General features: G+C 33.7%; 1 protein-coding gene across 4 annotated transcripts in view; it reads left to right on the forward strand.

Annotated features, from left to right (window-relative positions):
• Nucleotides 1–16,774, forward strand: part of RANBP17 (RAN binding protein 17) — a 345,605-nt gene that overhangs the window by 111,665 nt on the left and 217,166 nt on the right. The gene's annotated exons all lie outside the window — the stretch shown is intronic.

A 16,774-nucleotide genomic window follows, 5' to 3' on the forward strand; every position in this document is an offset into this window, starting at 1 on the left:
ATTTATTTTGAATTTTTAAAAAGCAACTCAATTAGAAATTATAAGGTAGTCAGTCACCTTATTTATTTCTGGTATTCAGTGTTAGAGAAATAGAACTAAATGTATTTAGAAACTTGACTTATGATTTGTTTTCTTACCCAAAATAAGGTAGCTATCAAACAATCCAGTTGAGAACGGATTTTTCTATTGAGAATAAAGATGCAGTGTTGTAGTGGGAAGCAGCTTAGACTTTTAGTCAAATAGACCTTGAGCCTGATCTGTGCCCCTCATACTACCCTTGAAAAACACATTAACTTTTCTACCTATCAGTTTCCTCACCTAATCACGAGGATGAAGTAAGATACATGAGAAGAATTTGGATAGAATTTAATACAGTGCAGATACTTGAAAGAAAAAATGTCTATTGTTATATATAAAAAGATAGGGCTAAGTTTTTAAAGAATTATCTCTATAAATTTATATAATGGGAAAGTTCTCCTTGAAAGAATTCAATGTAATCAAGTCTTTAGAATATCTAATTTCTGATCTTTTTTTGGAATTTGACTGACCTTATCACAGATTTATTTTGTGTGTGTGGAGAATTTGGAAATAGTTTGGCTTTGGGGCAAATTGTTACAGTCATTACAATATTGGCAAACAATCTAAGTTCATGGTTTTTTTCCTAATGCTGGGCAGAACTGGGAACTAAAACTGAACGGTCTGATTCTGAAACCCTCTAGAAGGAGACAAAAGTGTAACTTCTGGCCTAAATCAAATCTATAATTTGTCCAGAAATCTCTATTTCCTATCTTCTTGCTTTTGATACTTGTGTTGGATTTGTGTTTCCTCCTCCTCCTTTGCTTTTCCTCTTTTTGGGTCATAGTCATTCAGTATACTGACCGTTAACTAGGTCTGTGACACTAAACTTCTCCAGTTTTGTTTTCATTATATGTAAAATGAAAAATAATATTCATTGGTCTTTTGGGTAATGAATTATATCAGTATGTTATGCCAATATCAATTATGTTGTCTCTTTTTTAAAAAAAAAATCAGAGAAATGATTGAAATAGGAATAAAAGAATGGATCATCAGAAGAGAAGAGCAAGAGGAGCATTTTACAGTTGATCCAGATACGGATCCTAGTACTGCCTTAAACCCAAGAACTGTCAGCCTGTATTTTAGAATTATGAATGGTCCCTAAATTACTGTATGTGAAAGTAAGTGGTAAACTGTGAAGCGTTGTATATGTCGCCATGTTACATGAAAAATGACAGTACTGCCTTTCACTTGCTCAGTTGTGTCTGTTTGCAACCCCATGGATTGGAGTCCAGCAGGCTCCTTTTCACCTGCTTACCTGCTTTCAAACTAACCAAAAAAAATAAAAAATTCAAGTGTGATTGTGATGAGAAGGAAAATGGATGGCTTTGTTTTCATGCAGGGTTTAAGACAGCGAGAAAGAATGTCAGAATGGAAGAAAGGAGGTAAGATTTTTATGTTCATCAGGAGAGGAAAGGATTTTAGGGATTAAAAATAGGGAATTAAGCAGTGGTCTCAAACTGAGACCCCAAATCAAGGGCAATAGTCTACCTGAAAACCTGTTGGAAATGCAAATTTGGGGGCCTTTCTCTGCCTGCCCTACTGAATATGATGCTCTGGGGGTGGACTCAAGCAATCTTTGAGTCCAAAGAACTCAAGCAAAGAACCACTCAAACTTCTTTGTTTGAAGACAGATGATAATTTTTTTATCATCATAAGGACCTTGATTGTAACTCATCCCCATCCCAGCCCCTTTCATCCTCATGTACTCTCTTCTTACTTTTATTTTAACCCAAGCTCTAAAGAAGGGTTAGGCGAAAATGACTGCTAGTCCATTATCTGTTACACACTGTGCTAAAGTAATCTAGGGGAGTGTGTAAGTTAATAGAACCTACTTTCTCCTCTCCTGAGAACTAAAATGTATGCTTTGTTACTCAAGGTACATGTGTAATAAACTATGAGTAGTCCTAATCTTATTCCTATTTTCAACATTTGTTTTAATATTGTAATTAATGCTAAAATGAACATTTTTCTTAAAGGATACATTTTTAAAGATAAAGTTATTTTTAAATAAAGTTTCTCTTAATATACTTATTTTTTTAAAAGGAGAAAACTACAATATGAATTAATGGCTTGAACATAGTTCTCTCAAGTGTTGTGACTCTTCCCGCTTCTTGGCATTTTTTATGTATTATATTGTTGGTGACCTATGGGCTCATTAATTTTAAGAAATGTTCTTCAGATACCGTAGCAAGATTAGGTCAGAAGTCACACTCTTTTCTGTTTCTAGAATCACATAGTTTAGACTTAATTCCCAGTCCTGTCTCATAATATTCTTGTGATTTTTGTTGAATACATAAACTTTAAGTTGTTCTTTCTTCATCTAGAAAATGATAATAGTACTTACCTCTTAGGAAAGTTTTGAGATTAAATGAAAGTGCATGGTGCCTAATACATGGTGGTGGTGGCTTAGTCGCTAAGACGTGTCTGGCTCTTGCAACCCCATGGACTGTGGTCTACCAGGCTCCTCTGTCCATGGGATTCTCCAAGCAAGAATACTGGAGTGGGTTGCCATTTCCTTCTCCAGGGGATCTTCCCGACCCAGGAATTGAACCCTGGTCCCCTAATACATAGTACCCAGTAAATAGTTACTGCTGTGATGATGGTGATGATGACAACTATAACAACAGTATGACTCTCTTATTTTCTACTTCAATTTAAACAGTACACAGTTTTTCTAGAGTTAACAAAATGTTAAGAGTCTAAAAGAGACTACAGATAAAATTTAAAGGAGTACTTTCTAAGATGTTTTCTTAGAAAACAGATCACAAGGCTGTTGGTAATAGAACTTAACAAGTTAATAGCACTTCAGAGGATTTTTGCCATATAAATTTAGAAATTTGGAAAAACCCATGTACTATACATTTCTCTCTTGGAAATTTATAATGCATATTAGCATATTACAAGTTTTATGAAGGCCTTGTCTTAAATAATCCTCAACATTTATCAGAATTACTAAACCATAGAAACCTTTTCTATGGAGAATACTTAGTTAGGTTTTACAAAATACAATCTGGGAAATGCTTTCTAGATCATTTACAAAGAAGCGTCTCCTCAACCCCATTGCATAGGAATTGGTGACTTAGCTAAAGTCACGCAGCTATAGATTGAGTTTGGAATCCAAAGCTCTTTCTAGTCATGTTCACTTGTTTTTCTAACCAGATTTTGATGTAGAAAGGAACATATTTTGAGTAGAAAATTGGAGATTATTCTATTATATAGGGTGGCAAGGCAAGAGGAATGGGACATAATTCTATTATACTGCTTCTCATATGTCTCTGATTTTAAGGGAATTCAGGATAGTTGTTAAAATATAGATTCTCATACTCTTGGGCATTTTGATTTATAGGTATGAGGTAGGTTATCATTGCTAAGTAATGTATTAATAGATTTAGAATTTCCAGACATGAAAATTTACAGATTTGTAAGAATCTTCAGATTCTAAATGTTATCCTTCTATATTGGCAGAAAGATGATTAAAATAGACCAGATTCTATGACAAGAAAGGCACATAAACCTCATTTCATGTCCCCTTAATCTTAAAATTATGTCTGAGAAGAGTGTTGCTGATTTATTTGTTCTTTCCCTTTAAATACTCTGTAGTAGTCATTACACTAAGGAGTTACAGAAATCTGTTTCTTAAGGTAGCTGTAGAGTCATTCAAAGCCTAATTGGTTATCAGTAAGCCATATTAAGTTATCTGTAATAAACTGGTGATTCACTAAATTTAGTTTTTGCTTTTTAACCACAACTCTGTTGGATTCAGCTCAAAGAGATGGAGTGCCTATAATTTAAAGTTAAATCTAGGTCTTCTTATGTCAGAAAACATTTAAAACTTTGGAAAAACATGGATGATATTTACAGTAATAGCACAGCCTTTATAGCTGATACCTAGTTAAGTCCTATAAAGACAGTAAGAATTCTTAATGAAACAAGAATTAGTTCTGTTATCTATTAAAATGTCTGCTTTCTGGTAAATAATCATAGTTAAATTAGCCTATTTCAGGAAGTCAGAGTGGCATTATTTGGGAGAAATAAATATATTTAAGCTGTATACTGTCATAAAGATTTTTATGACCTTTTGTGGGGATTTTGTGTGTTACAGGTTAAATGTTTCTGAAATCTGTTATATGCATATCTTTTCTTTAAGACCTTGAAGTTTATGACCAAGTTACCTAAACATTTTTGCATTAAGCATTTTTGTTACAAGTTGTCAGTTAGTATAGATTCTTGAGGTATTAAACTGAAGATATGTTTGTGAATTTTGACTTTCATAATAATAACACTGTTATCTTATTCTCCAGCTTGTTTTATAACCCACTTTTCCTTCATGTTTTCTTCCGAGAAACCAAACCAAATAAAATATAGTTATAATATCAAGGTCTTTAAAAATGTTCACATCTAAAAAAAAAAAAAGTTCACATCTGTTGACCCAGTGTTTTATGTAATAAATAATTTGAGGAAACAATTTGAAATGCTGGGAGAATTTTGTGTTCATCTAAGTAATGTTTAAGAGTCGAAGATTGATTATATAAGTTATGATATGGCATTTGATGGAATTTTTGGGCAGACAATGAAATTATTTAGGCTGAAAGTAAAAAGTTTTTGTAGACTGTTGTATTCCCTCTTTCTCGGCATAACCGCTGCATATCGTTCCATACTTTTTTCTTTTCTGAAAAATTTTATTGACATGGTATGATGCTTTTGATAAAGTGTTGAGTTTTTTTAAAAGAGAACAAATTATAAATATTTTAAAAATTTATCCAAAAGTATAGAAAAAGATATATTAGAATGTTAATGAACATTGCTTATCTCTGGGTCTATCTTATATTTTCAATTACCTTCCAAAGCCCCTCAAGTTCTTTTTAAAAACTTACGGATAAAGGATAATCTTTCATGTATTACCATATGTGAAATAGATGACCAGTCCAAGTTCGATGAATGAAACAGGGCACTCAAAGGCGGTGCACTGGGACAACCCAGAGGGATGGGATGGGGAGAGAGGTGGGAGAGGGGTTTGGGATGGGGGGACACATGTACACCCATGGCTGATTCACCTCAGTGTATGGCCAAAACCACCACAAGATTGTAAAGTAATTAGCCTCCAATTAAAATACATAAATACATTTTTAAAAAAGGATAATCTTTTTATCTCAAATGGCTGGAACTCTAAAAGTCGGAAAGATAGGATGCTTGAAGTACCCTCTTTCTCATTCTTACTGAATTTAAATGTCAGTTGAAGCTATTTGCTCCTATAAAGCAAGGCAGTGAATGACAAGAATATCACTGGCAGATGTGATGACAATGAAAGAAAGATAAATGGAAAAATTGTTTATGGAAATGTGAATTGATGGAGTGATTGTATTAATACCTGAACTTGACTTCAGAAAAAGAAACAGTGATTTTCATGACATTGGTTATTTTGGTCATTTGAAATCAGGAATTTATTTCATTGATGCTCTGCTAAACAGCTTTCAATACTGGACTAAGTGAATATGAAGAAAAATTTCTAGAGGCTTTCGATGTCATAATTATAACATGTCAAAGGTTTTCACAAATAGAAAGTGGTGAAACAGAATTCTGACCTAGGTTGGTCTAACTTCAGATTACTTTCTCTATAAATGCATCATGTTTAGGAGTCTAATTCCCACCTACACATACTGTCTGATTGTGGAACTAAAAGATGTATCTCAAATTACTTTGTCTTTATTACTACTTTTCTGATTGGAAAGGGAGAATTTATCTTTTGCTAGTTTTACTAAACAGAGTTAAGATTTCTCTGCATTCCTATTTGGAATGCTGTGGTTTGTAAAAAAAAAAAAAAAAAAAAATTGAAAAGTGAACTGCTAAGCATAAGAAAAAAAATTTTCATTTGAGTCCAGAAAGCGTTATGATGACTCCAAATCCTCATCATGATGTTTCTGGAAAGGTGCTTCCTCAGATTGTGGTGTACATAATAACCCTGTTGCAGGAGTTTGTTAAATGCAGACCCCTCTGCCTTTTATAGATTCTGATACAGCAGACTTGGGGCGGAATCCAGAAATCTCTGTTTTAATAAGTACTCCTGCTAATCTTGATGTTGGTGATCCTGAACTGCACTTTAAACAACTCTCATCCAAAAGTTCTACCTCCTAGTCCATATACTGGATATAATATCAAAGAGTGAGGAATGACTCTTCACACACAAGTATTTCCAGCTTGCTTGATTACTTCTCACAGACATGTTTCTACCATGCGTGATTTAAAAAATTTTTTTTAATTTATTAATTTTATTCATTTATTTTCGGCTGTGCTGGGTCTTCATTGCTGTTTGCAGTCTTTCTTTAGTCATGGTGAGTGGGGGCTACTCCCTGGTTGTGGTGCAAAGGCTTCTCACCGGGTGGCTTCTTGCTGGGGAGCACAGGCTCTAAGGCTCACGGTCTCAGTAGTTGTGGTGCTCGGGACCAGTAGTTGTGGCGTGGGGCTTAGACACCCTGTGGCATGTGGAGTCCTCTCTGGCCAGGGGTCAAACCCTGCAGGGATTGTCTCCTGCACTGGCAGGCATGTTCTTTAACACTGGACCTCTAATAAAGTCCTACTTTGTTTGATTTAGATTGCTGATTTGTCTGTTTGGCTAAGTGAAGTCTGTTTATAATTTCCTAGTTCCTCATTTACTTTGGAGAATTTTATTGCTGTGTGCACTTATTTTTGAATACAGAATTTTGAACATAGTTGTCAGGTTGGAGAAATTGCCGTTTCAAACAATTAGGAACTCTCAGACCATTTTGTGGTGGAGCCCATGTATAAACCATGAGCTTTTTGCCTTTTTATGTTAGGCATATCTTTGTAAAATTACCAAAATGATTACGATTAGTCTTTACATTGTCATGGTATTTAAATGTTGTATGTGTGTTCATATAATGTAAAAAGTGTGTATTCACCTAAAAATAGCATCAGTGCTAAAAGTAGTACAGGATTTTGATAGCATTATTAATTTAGTGTTAAGCCCTTCTTCTTCAACAGTTTAATAGTCTTGTTGAGGTCCTTGAGGCATTTTAACCACTGCTAATTAAAAATGGACCTGCTGACTGGTCTGTTTTATTGTGCTTTTACTTGTGTCTTGGATGTCTATCCAGATGCTTTTGCTGATGAGAAATTAAATCATCTATTACAGTTTCAATGAAAAAAATAGTGTCAGATGGGCACAGGTCTTTGGGCTGTGGTTTTTAATTTGTATAAAATATTTTTTATTTAGGATTGGACATTCCAGGGTTTTTTTTTTTTTCCAATTTATTATTTGTATTTTTTCAAATATAGAAATGTTTATGAACCTGGATAGAATATAATGTTTTAAAATACTTCACTTTCAGATTTTTATTTTATATATTATATTTATATACTGTAACAGCACTGTAAAGTTTAGAACTGAACAGTTTCTTGATAATTATCTGAAGCATTACCTTGAAGCAGTTAAATTTTTTCAACCCTATTTTAATAGTGAGGCCCTGTGAGAGTAAATGACTTACTCAAGTTCTCATAAGTAGCATAGCAATGCATTTTCATGACTTTAGCTTGTGTCATTGTTCACCGTAATTAAGTTTTTAAATAAACTTCTATAATTGTAAATAAAATGCTAGTATTTGTCGTAGGTTTACTTTTTACCATTTTATAATATTTTTCAATAAAAAAGTAAGCAATTACAAAAATAAATAGCCTATTTTTTTCAGTTGAATAAGCTGGCTTTATTTTATACTGCTAGTAAAGGCACATTACGTTCAGGCATTGCAGTTATCACTGAAATGCACATCCATTAACTGAAACATTAGGCTGAGTATATAATTACTGTCTAGAGCCAATATCTCTGAAGCTGAATCTACACAATGCTATTAAGCTATAAGCAATATTTGTAAACTAATATTTAAATGATTCAGAATTGATACCATCTTTTGTAAACATAAAAATGAATACTATATGTTCAGCTTGATTGGCTTCTTGTGTGTTTAGGAAAATATGGGAATTGTTAAAGATGATTGAAATATGTGACTTTAGATAGGTGAATTTTAATATAATTGTAGTAACATGAAAATATTTTTTTTACTGACATCATCTTTTTCCCAAGTTTTTTTTTTGTGGTAAATACACATAGCATAAAATTACTCTTAACCATTTTAAGTGTACAGTGATATTAAATACATTCATATTATTGTGCAAACATCACCACAGTCTATCTCCAGATATTTTCTCAGCTTGCAGAACTGAAATTCTGTACCCATTAAACAATAACTTTTCATTATCCTCTACCCCTACACCTGGCAGCAGCTTTTCTACTTTCTGTCCATGTGATTTTAGCTGTTCTAATTATTCAAATAAGTGGAGTCATACAGCATTGTTTTTTTTTTTTTTTTCGTAACTGGCTTATTTTTACTTGTTGTTCTTCAGTTGCTAAGTTGTGTCCGATTCTTTGTGACCCCATGGACTGCAGCATGCCAGGCTTCTCTGTCCTTCACTAACTCCTGGAGTTTGCTCAAATTTGTGTCCTTTGATTCGGTGATGCCATCCAACCATCTCATCCTCTGTATTTTTACTTAGTGTCCTCAGTGTTCATCAGTGTTACAGCATGTGTCAGAATTTCCTTCCTTTTTAAGGCTGAATAATATTCCATTTTGAGTGTTATTATGTATCATATTTTCATTATATATTCATCTATCAATGGACACTTGGATTGGTTCCACATTTTAGCTATTTTGAAGATTGCTGCTATGCACATGGGTATACAAATACCTCTTCTAGACCTTTCTTTAAATTCTTTTGAGTGTATACTCAGAAGTGCAATGGCTGGATCAGATGGTAATTCTATTTTTAATCTTTTGAGGAACTGCCATTCTGTTTTCCACAGTGACTCTACCATTTTATACAAGATTGGGTGCATTCAGGGTGGTATGGCTGTAGACTGACTTAGCCATTTTACAATCCTAGCACCAGGGCACAAGAGTTTCCTTTTCTACACATCTTTGCCAACAGTAGTTATTTTTTTTTTAATTGAAGTCTTTTATTCATATGAAATAAAATATATATATAGTCTATTCATAGTAAAACTGAAATGTCTATATAATCAAGCTTTTTAACTCAGAAGGTCTTTGGAGGCTTATCATTGCAAAGTTGCTTTTAAATTTGAATATTTATGTTTACTATTGAAATCTGCCTGGACTTGTATTTACAATAATAAGTACCACTTTTCTTTACTGTTACCACATTTATTAATAGAAAGGTGTTTTGACAGCTGTTACATATAGATGCTTCACAATTTCCCACAATGTACCTTTACAGTTGTATAATTAGTATGTTGCAATATAACATTATTTAACTTATTTGGCCCTACTAAGTTCTCCTGTCAGTCTCCTGGCTTAGATATACATATCTATGATATCTTAGATATGTATATCTAAGCCATGCAGTGTGGAAGATAGAGTCGAGAGACTTGCTGCCTAGTTTTGTTTCTACCGTTAATCCCACATTTTGTGGCAAAAAATACTTAGTTTTAGAATGTGATTAAGTTGGTTTCTGTTCCTGTCTTAATTGTTTAGTAGGTCTGTGGCCTTTAAGCAATTTACTAAGTTCTTTGGATACCAGTTTTCCTAAATAAAACACTGGAAAGCATTCTGCAGGGTTTGTTTTGAAGGTTAGAGATAATGAATAGAGGTTCACACAAAATTTGTTGTTTAAGTTGCTAAGTCATGTCCGACTCTTTTGTGACCCCATGGACTGTAGCCTGCCTGGCTCTTCTGTCTCCATGAGATTTCCCGATCAACTGGAGTGGGTTGCCATTTCCTTCTCCAGGGGAGTCTTCCCAACCCAGGTGTTGAACCTCTGTCTCCTACACTGACAGGTGGGTTCTTTACCACTGAGCCATCAGGGTGTTCCCGGAGTCATGCCTGTTAGCATTGGTGTCGTTGGGGAAGTCATTTACAGCCTAAGTCTAAACTTAGCCCACGTAAAATGAAAGGATTTGAACTAGATTAAGAGAAATGAGTCCTAAGGTGTAAGATCCTTGAAATCATATGCTAGTATTTTCATTTTGTATACTCTTGTGGAAACATTCATAGTGTTCATCAGGTTATTAAAGTGGTTTATGAATCTTCTGAAAGGATAAATATGAAAGTAGGTGAATTCCAAATTATTTCCTAGTGATAAAATTTTGATTATATGCTACACACTGAACCTCAATGTGTCCAGAGTTAGGCAAATTCTTTCTGAAAAAAAATTTTACTCAAGACCTTTGTTGTCAGAGATAATCATTTTTGTTTACCTTAGGTTAGCAAATTATACCCAAAGTAAGTAGAAGAAAGGAAATCATTAAAATATGAGTAGAAATCATTGAAATATAAAACAATCAGTGAGTCTCCAATCACATGGCAACGTGGTTATTTGAAAAGATTAGTAAATTAAATTATGCACGACAGATGAGTATAAAAAAGAGAAAAAACATGTCAGAAATGAAGAAAGAAGCATCATCACGGAGCCTACACACATTGAAAGGACGAATAGGTGCTCTCTGATGACCCAGAAGGGAGCTAATGAGGGCTGAGTGGGAGGGAGGCTTGGGAGGGTGGGGACACGTATATAACTGATTCACAGCAGATAAATTGTTATACAGCAGAGAGTAACACAACCTTGTAAAGCATTGTACTCTAGTTTTTTTTTAAAAAAACGGAAAATTAGGGAACCTTACAAGTAAGTTTACACCAATAAAATTGACAGCTGAGAGAAAATGACAAATTCTTTTAAAAGCAGAGCTTATCAAAACTAACAAAAGACATATGAAATTTAAATAGCCTAGTATCTAATGAAGTAAATTAAATTTATTGTTAAAAATCTATTCACAAAGGGAATTTCAGGCACAGTTGGTGACCTCTGTCAAATATTGGGGAAGGAAATAAAACACAAACTTTAAGGAAAGAGAAAAGGAGAATAAATTCCCGATTTCTTTTATGAGTCCTAATTTCAAAATCCAACAAGGAAATTTCAGAAAAAGATCACCGGCCAACATGCATCATGAATATGGATACAAGACCCCAGTAATTTCAAACTTTATACCAATTACTATACCTGAAAGAAAAGAGTTTAATCAGTTTAAGGTTAATTCAAATAGCAGATAATATACTGCTTATGTTTGTTTCCTTCATTTGCCACTACATAGGACTGTGAAGAACTGTTGATATTATCACCCAGTCTATAATCAGAAATGACCAGGGTGTCATATTAGGACGGCTGCTTAGTACAGGTTATGGCCTCTGTTGTCTCCCTTACTACTGCTCTATTAGGCAGTCACTCCTGTTTCTTTTTATATTATTCATCAAAAAGGAATTTAATTTCAACAGATTTTTTTCGTGATAATTATGGAAAATTATTTTTTAATTGCACTTTTAAAACATCTCAAATCTACATAAAAGTTTAAAGGATACTGTAACAGGTACCTTTATACCATACACTTTGTCACATTTGTTTCATCTCTCATTCTTTCCATATAATACATTTACACATATGTATTACATATAGACATTTTGCTGAACCATTTGAATATTATACGCATCATGATGATTAACCCCTAAGAATACTTTTCGTGAATCTCCTAAGAACAGGAATGTTCTTATATGTAAAAATATCATTATCACAATCAAATATATATACAAGAACATCATTTAACATATGGTCCATATTTAAGTTTTTCCAGTTGTCCCAATAATTTCCTATATATTAATAAATTTTTTAATGCTAGAGATAATGATCATATGTTGAATTTACTTATTTCTCTTTAACATAAAGTCTTTCTACCACCTTTTTTTCATGATATTGACATTTTTGAGAACTTCAAGCCAGCTGTTTTTTAGAAAGTCCTATAATTTGTATATTTCTTGTTATTGCCTTAGTATTAGATTTGTTTAAATAAGATTGCCAAGAATATTACATAGCTGAAGAAATATAGTTTTTAGTAGAATATTTGCAAAAAGAGTATGTTAGACCAACAGTGAATTGTGGAGCAAATAGATAAAATGATAGAAACATCAAAGTTTCCAAGATTTTTCTGCAGATACCAATTGTGCATTACAGTGTTTTGGCCTGCCTTCACTTACCTTATAAATATTCCAGTTACTCCACGTGTTTGCCAACATAGTCAATCTGGTATTGTCAACCTTTTAAATTTTAGTCATTGTACTGTATGGTGAGATTTTACTATAGTACTAATTTGTATTTTCCTAATGACTAATGATTTGGAACGTCTTTTCATGGACTTGTTGGCCTTTCATGTATCTCACTTTGTAAAGTATTTGTTTACCTCTTTTGCCTATATCTATTTGAGATATCTATTTTTTATTATAAAGGGTTCTTTATAAATTCTGTGTAGCTTCCCTGATAGCTCAGCTGGTATAAATTCTGTATTCCAGTAGTCCTTTGTCAGATGTATTTATTGCATTTTCTTCCTATCTGTGATTTGTGTTTGTGATTTACTGTTTATTTTCTTAATGGTGTTCTTTGAAGAATAAAATTTTTTAACTCTGGTGAAGTTCAGTTTATCTTTCTTTATTTCTTTTTTATTTCTTTTTGTGTCCTAAGAAATCTTTACCTTTGCAAGGTCACAACTCTTTTCTCCTGTGTCTTCTTTTAGAAGTACTGTATTTGTAGTTTTTTGCATTTGTATCTCTAATACATTTTAAGTTAATTTTTGTCTGTGATGTGAGATAGTGGTTCATTTGTTTCCCCCATGTGGACATTAGATCATTTCAGCACCAGTTGCTGAAAAGACTGTCCTTTTCTTCCATTGAATAATCTTGTTCCCTTAGTAGAAAAACTAATTTTTTTGTCCCCTTTAGAAAACTAAAAATATGTGTAACATCTATTTATGAAATCTCTATTCTGTCCTGTGGTGATCTGTAAGGCTATTATATGCCATTATTATAGTGTTTTGATTACTGTTACTTTTATTGTCTGAAAATCACATAGTATAAGTACTCTAAATTTGGTATTCTTTTAAAAAAAATTACCTTGGCTATTCTGGTTTTTGTCTCTCTTTACAAATTTTACAATCAGCTTATCTATCACTTTAAAAAATACTAGACTATTTATTGCAGTTACATAACATGTATAGATCTTTTCAAAGGGAACTAACATTTTAATCATATTGAGATATTCTATATTCTTCCTTACTTTCTGGTTCCTTGGTTTTATTGGTTATTGAGGGAGAAGTGTTGAAATCTCTGGCATAATATCTATCTCCTCTTACAGTTCTATCTGTTTTGACTCATGTATTTTGAAATTCTGTTATTTAGTCTGTAAACTTTTAGAATTGTTATGTTGTATTAATGAATTGACTACCCCTTTTTCATTATTGACCTCTTTGCTCATTGCAGTATTCTTTGCTTTGAAATCCAATTAATTTTATATTAATATGGTTACTTTTACTTTCTTTTGATTACTAATACTGTTCTTTTACTTTTAACCTTACTATGTCTTTATTTGAATAGAGGAAAGAAAGGCAAAGAATGTTCAAACTACCATACAGTTATACTCATTTCACATGCTAGCAAGATTAGGCTCATGCTCTTTCAAGCTAGGCTTCAGCAGTACTGTGAACCGAGAACTTCCCAGTGTACAAGCTGGATTTAGAAGACCCAAAGGAACCAGAAATCAAATTGCCAACATCTGCTGGATCATAGAAAAAGCAAGGTAATTCCAGAAAAAGCATCCATTTTTGCTTCATTGACTATGCTAAAGCCTTTGACTGTGTGGATCACAACAAACTGTGGAAAATTCTTAAAGAGATAGGAATACCAGACCACCTTACCTGCCTCCTCAGAAATCTGTAGCAGGACAAGAAGCAATAGTTAGAACCAGACATGGAATAAAGGATTGGTTCAAAATTGGGAAAGGAGTACGTCAATCTGCTTATTTAACTTACATACAGAGAATATTAGGTGAAATGCCAGCCTGGATGAAGCACAAGCTGAAATCAAGATTGCTGGGAGAAAAATCAACAACCTCAGATATGCAGATGATACCAGTTTAATGGCAGAAAGTGAAGAGGAACTAAAGAGCTTCTTGAAGGTGAAAGAAGAGAGTGAAAAGGCTGGCTTGAAATTCAGCATTCAAAAAACTAAGATCATGGCATCCATTCTCATCACCTCATGCCAAGTAGATGGGGGAAAAGTGGAAACAGTGACAGATTTTATTTTCTTGGTCTGCCAAATCACTGTGAACGGTAACTGCAGCCACAAAATTAAAAGACATTTGCTTCTTGGAAGAAAAGCTATGAAGAACCTAAAACCATATTAAAGAGCAGAGACATTTCTTTGCCAACAAAGGTCCATCTAGTCAAAGCTATGGTTTTTCCAGTAGTCATGTGTGGATGTGAGAATTGGACTGTAAAGAAAGCTGAGTGCTGAAGAATTGATGCTTCCAACTGTGGTGTTAGAGAAGACTCTTGACAGTCCCTTGGACAGGAAGTCAATCCTAAAGGAAATTCAAGCCTAAATATTCATTGAAAGAACTGATGCTGAACCTGAATCTCCCAATACTTTGGCCACCTGATGCAAAGAGCCGAATCATTGGGAAAGACCTTGATGCTGGTAAAGCCTGAGGGCAACAGAGGATGAGATAGTTGAATGCCATTACTGACTCAATGGACAGTAGTTTGAGCAAACTCCAGGAGATGGTGAAGGACAGGGGAGCCTGGCATGCTGCAATTCATGGCATCACAAAGAGTGGGACACAACTTAGCAACTGAACAACACCACCGATGTCTTTATTTATATATAAATAGGATTGTAGGGAGCATATGGTTCAATTTTTTTTAAAAATCCCAGATAGGAAGACCATTTACATTTAATATAACTGTTGATATGATTGGATTTATTCAGTTATCTTGCTGTTTTTCCTGTTTGCTTCAACTGATTTTTTTCACACCTTTTGTTTTCTCTTTGTTTTACTTTTTTGGCCTTCTTTTGGATTGAGTACTTTTTTATTATTCCATGTTATCTCCTTTTTTTACTTGTTATCTATAACTTCTGTTTATTGATAGTAATAACTCATTGGGATTTTATAGTACACATAGTATACACCTTTAGTTCATTGTAGTTCCCTTTCAAGTTATATCATACAACAGTGTACTTCCATTTTCCCCCTTTTGGCCTTGTGCTGTTTGTCATAGAGTTTTGGTGTTGTTTGGTTGCTAAGTCAATCCAACTCTTGTGCAACCCCGTGGACTGTGGCCCTCCAGAATTCTCTGTCCAGGAAATTTCCCAGACAAGAATACTGGAGTTGGTTGCCATTTTCTTCTTCAGGGATCTTTCCAACCCAGGGATTGAACCTGTGTCTCCTGCATTAGCAGGCGATTCTTTACCACTGAGCCGCCAGGAAAACCCTGTCATACATTTTACCTCTGCTTATATTATAAGCCCCACAATACCTTCATATTATCTTTGCTTTAACCAATCAATTATCTTTTAAAGAGATTTAAATAATAAGAAAAAAGTCTTCTATATTTATCCATGTAGTTGCCATTTTCAGTGCTTTTGAGTCGTTTGTGTTAATCCAGATTTCCATGTGACATCGTTTTCTTTTTGTTTGAAAGACTTCTCATAAAAGTTTATGTAGCACAGAAATCATGATTACAAATTCTTTCAGTCCTTTGTATTTCTGTAAAAGCATTTATTTTGTTTTCTGTTATGAAAGATATTTCTACTGGAGTTATCATTCTAGGTTGATAGTTTTTTCCTTTTAATACATTGAAGTTATACTGCTGCCATCTCACTTGTGTTTGTAATAAGGAATAATCTGTGATCCTTTTCTCTATTCCTGTGAATGCAATGCCCTTTTTCTCTGCCTTCTTTTAAGATTTTATCTTTATCACTGGTTTGAAGCAATTTGATTATTATATGACTTGGTGTTTGTTGTTTCTTCGTGTTTTGGGGGATTTATTGAGCGTCTTAAACTTGTGAAGTTTTAGTTTCTTAGGATTGGGAAAACTTTTGGCTTTTATTTCTTTAGGTATATTTTTCTGTCTCTCCCCTTTCTCTATTTTGGGAAGTTAGAGTTGTCCAACAGCTTTGACTGATGTCTTTTTTCCTTCTATATTATTTTGAATATTTTCTGTTGCTGTCTTCAAGTTTACTAATATTTCCTTCCACAACGTCTGATCTGTTATTAATCACAGCCAGTGTATTTTTCAGCTTAGACATTTCAGTGTGCTTCTCTGTCTGGGTTGGGCCCTTTGTGTATTTTCTTTGTCTCTACTTAACATCTTTATCTTTTTGAACATAGGCAGTTCATGTTATCATAACACATTTTTGTCTTTGTTTGCTGATTCTGTCATTTATAGAATTTTCTTGTTTGCATTCCTAATAATTTTTAATTGCATGGCCAGTTTTTTTTTTTTGTTTTTGTTTTTTTTGTATTTCAATGAATACTCTTGGGTTTTGTTCTGGGAAGCAATTAAAGTACTTGGAAACAATGTGGTTCTTTCAGATATTGCTTTTAAGCTTTGCTCTGTGGAGTCAGAAAAGGTTGTCCAGGACAAATTTTGCCTCAGTGCTAAAACAAAAGCTTTCTAAGTATTCTACTCAATGTGCCATGAATGATAAAGTTTTCAGCTATGGCTATTGAGTACAGGAAATATTTGGTGGCCCTCTGTGATCCCAAAGTACTATTCTCTCTAGTCCCTTTAGTG

Source organism: Cervus elaphus, chromosome 25, assembly GCF_910594005.1.
Source record: "Cervus elaphus chromosome 25, mCerEla1.1, whole genome shotgun sequence".
NCBI classification, from domain to species: domain Eukaryota; kingdom Metazoa; phylum Chordata; class Mammalia; order Artiodactyla; family Cervidae; genus Cervus; species Cervus elaphus.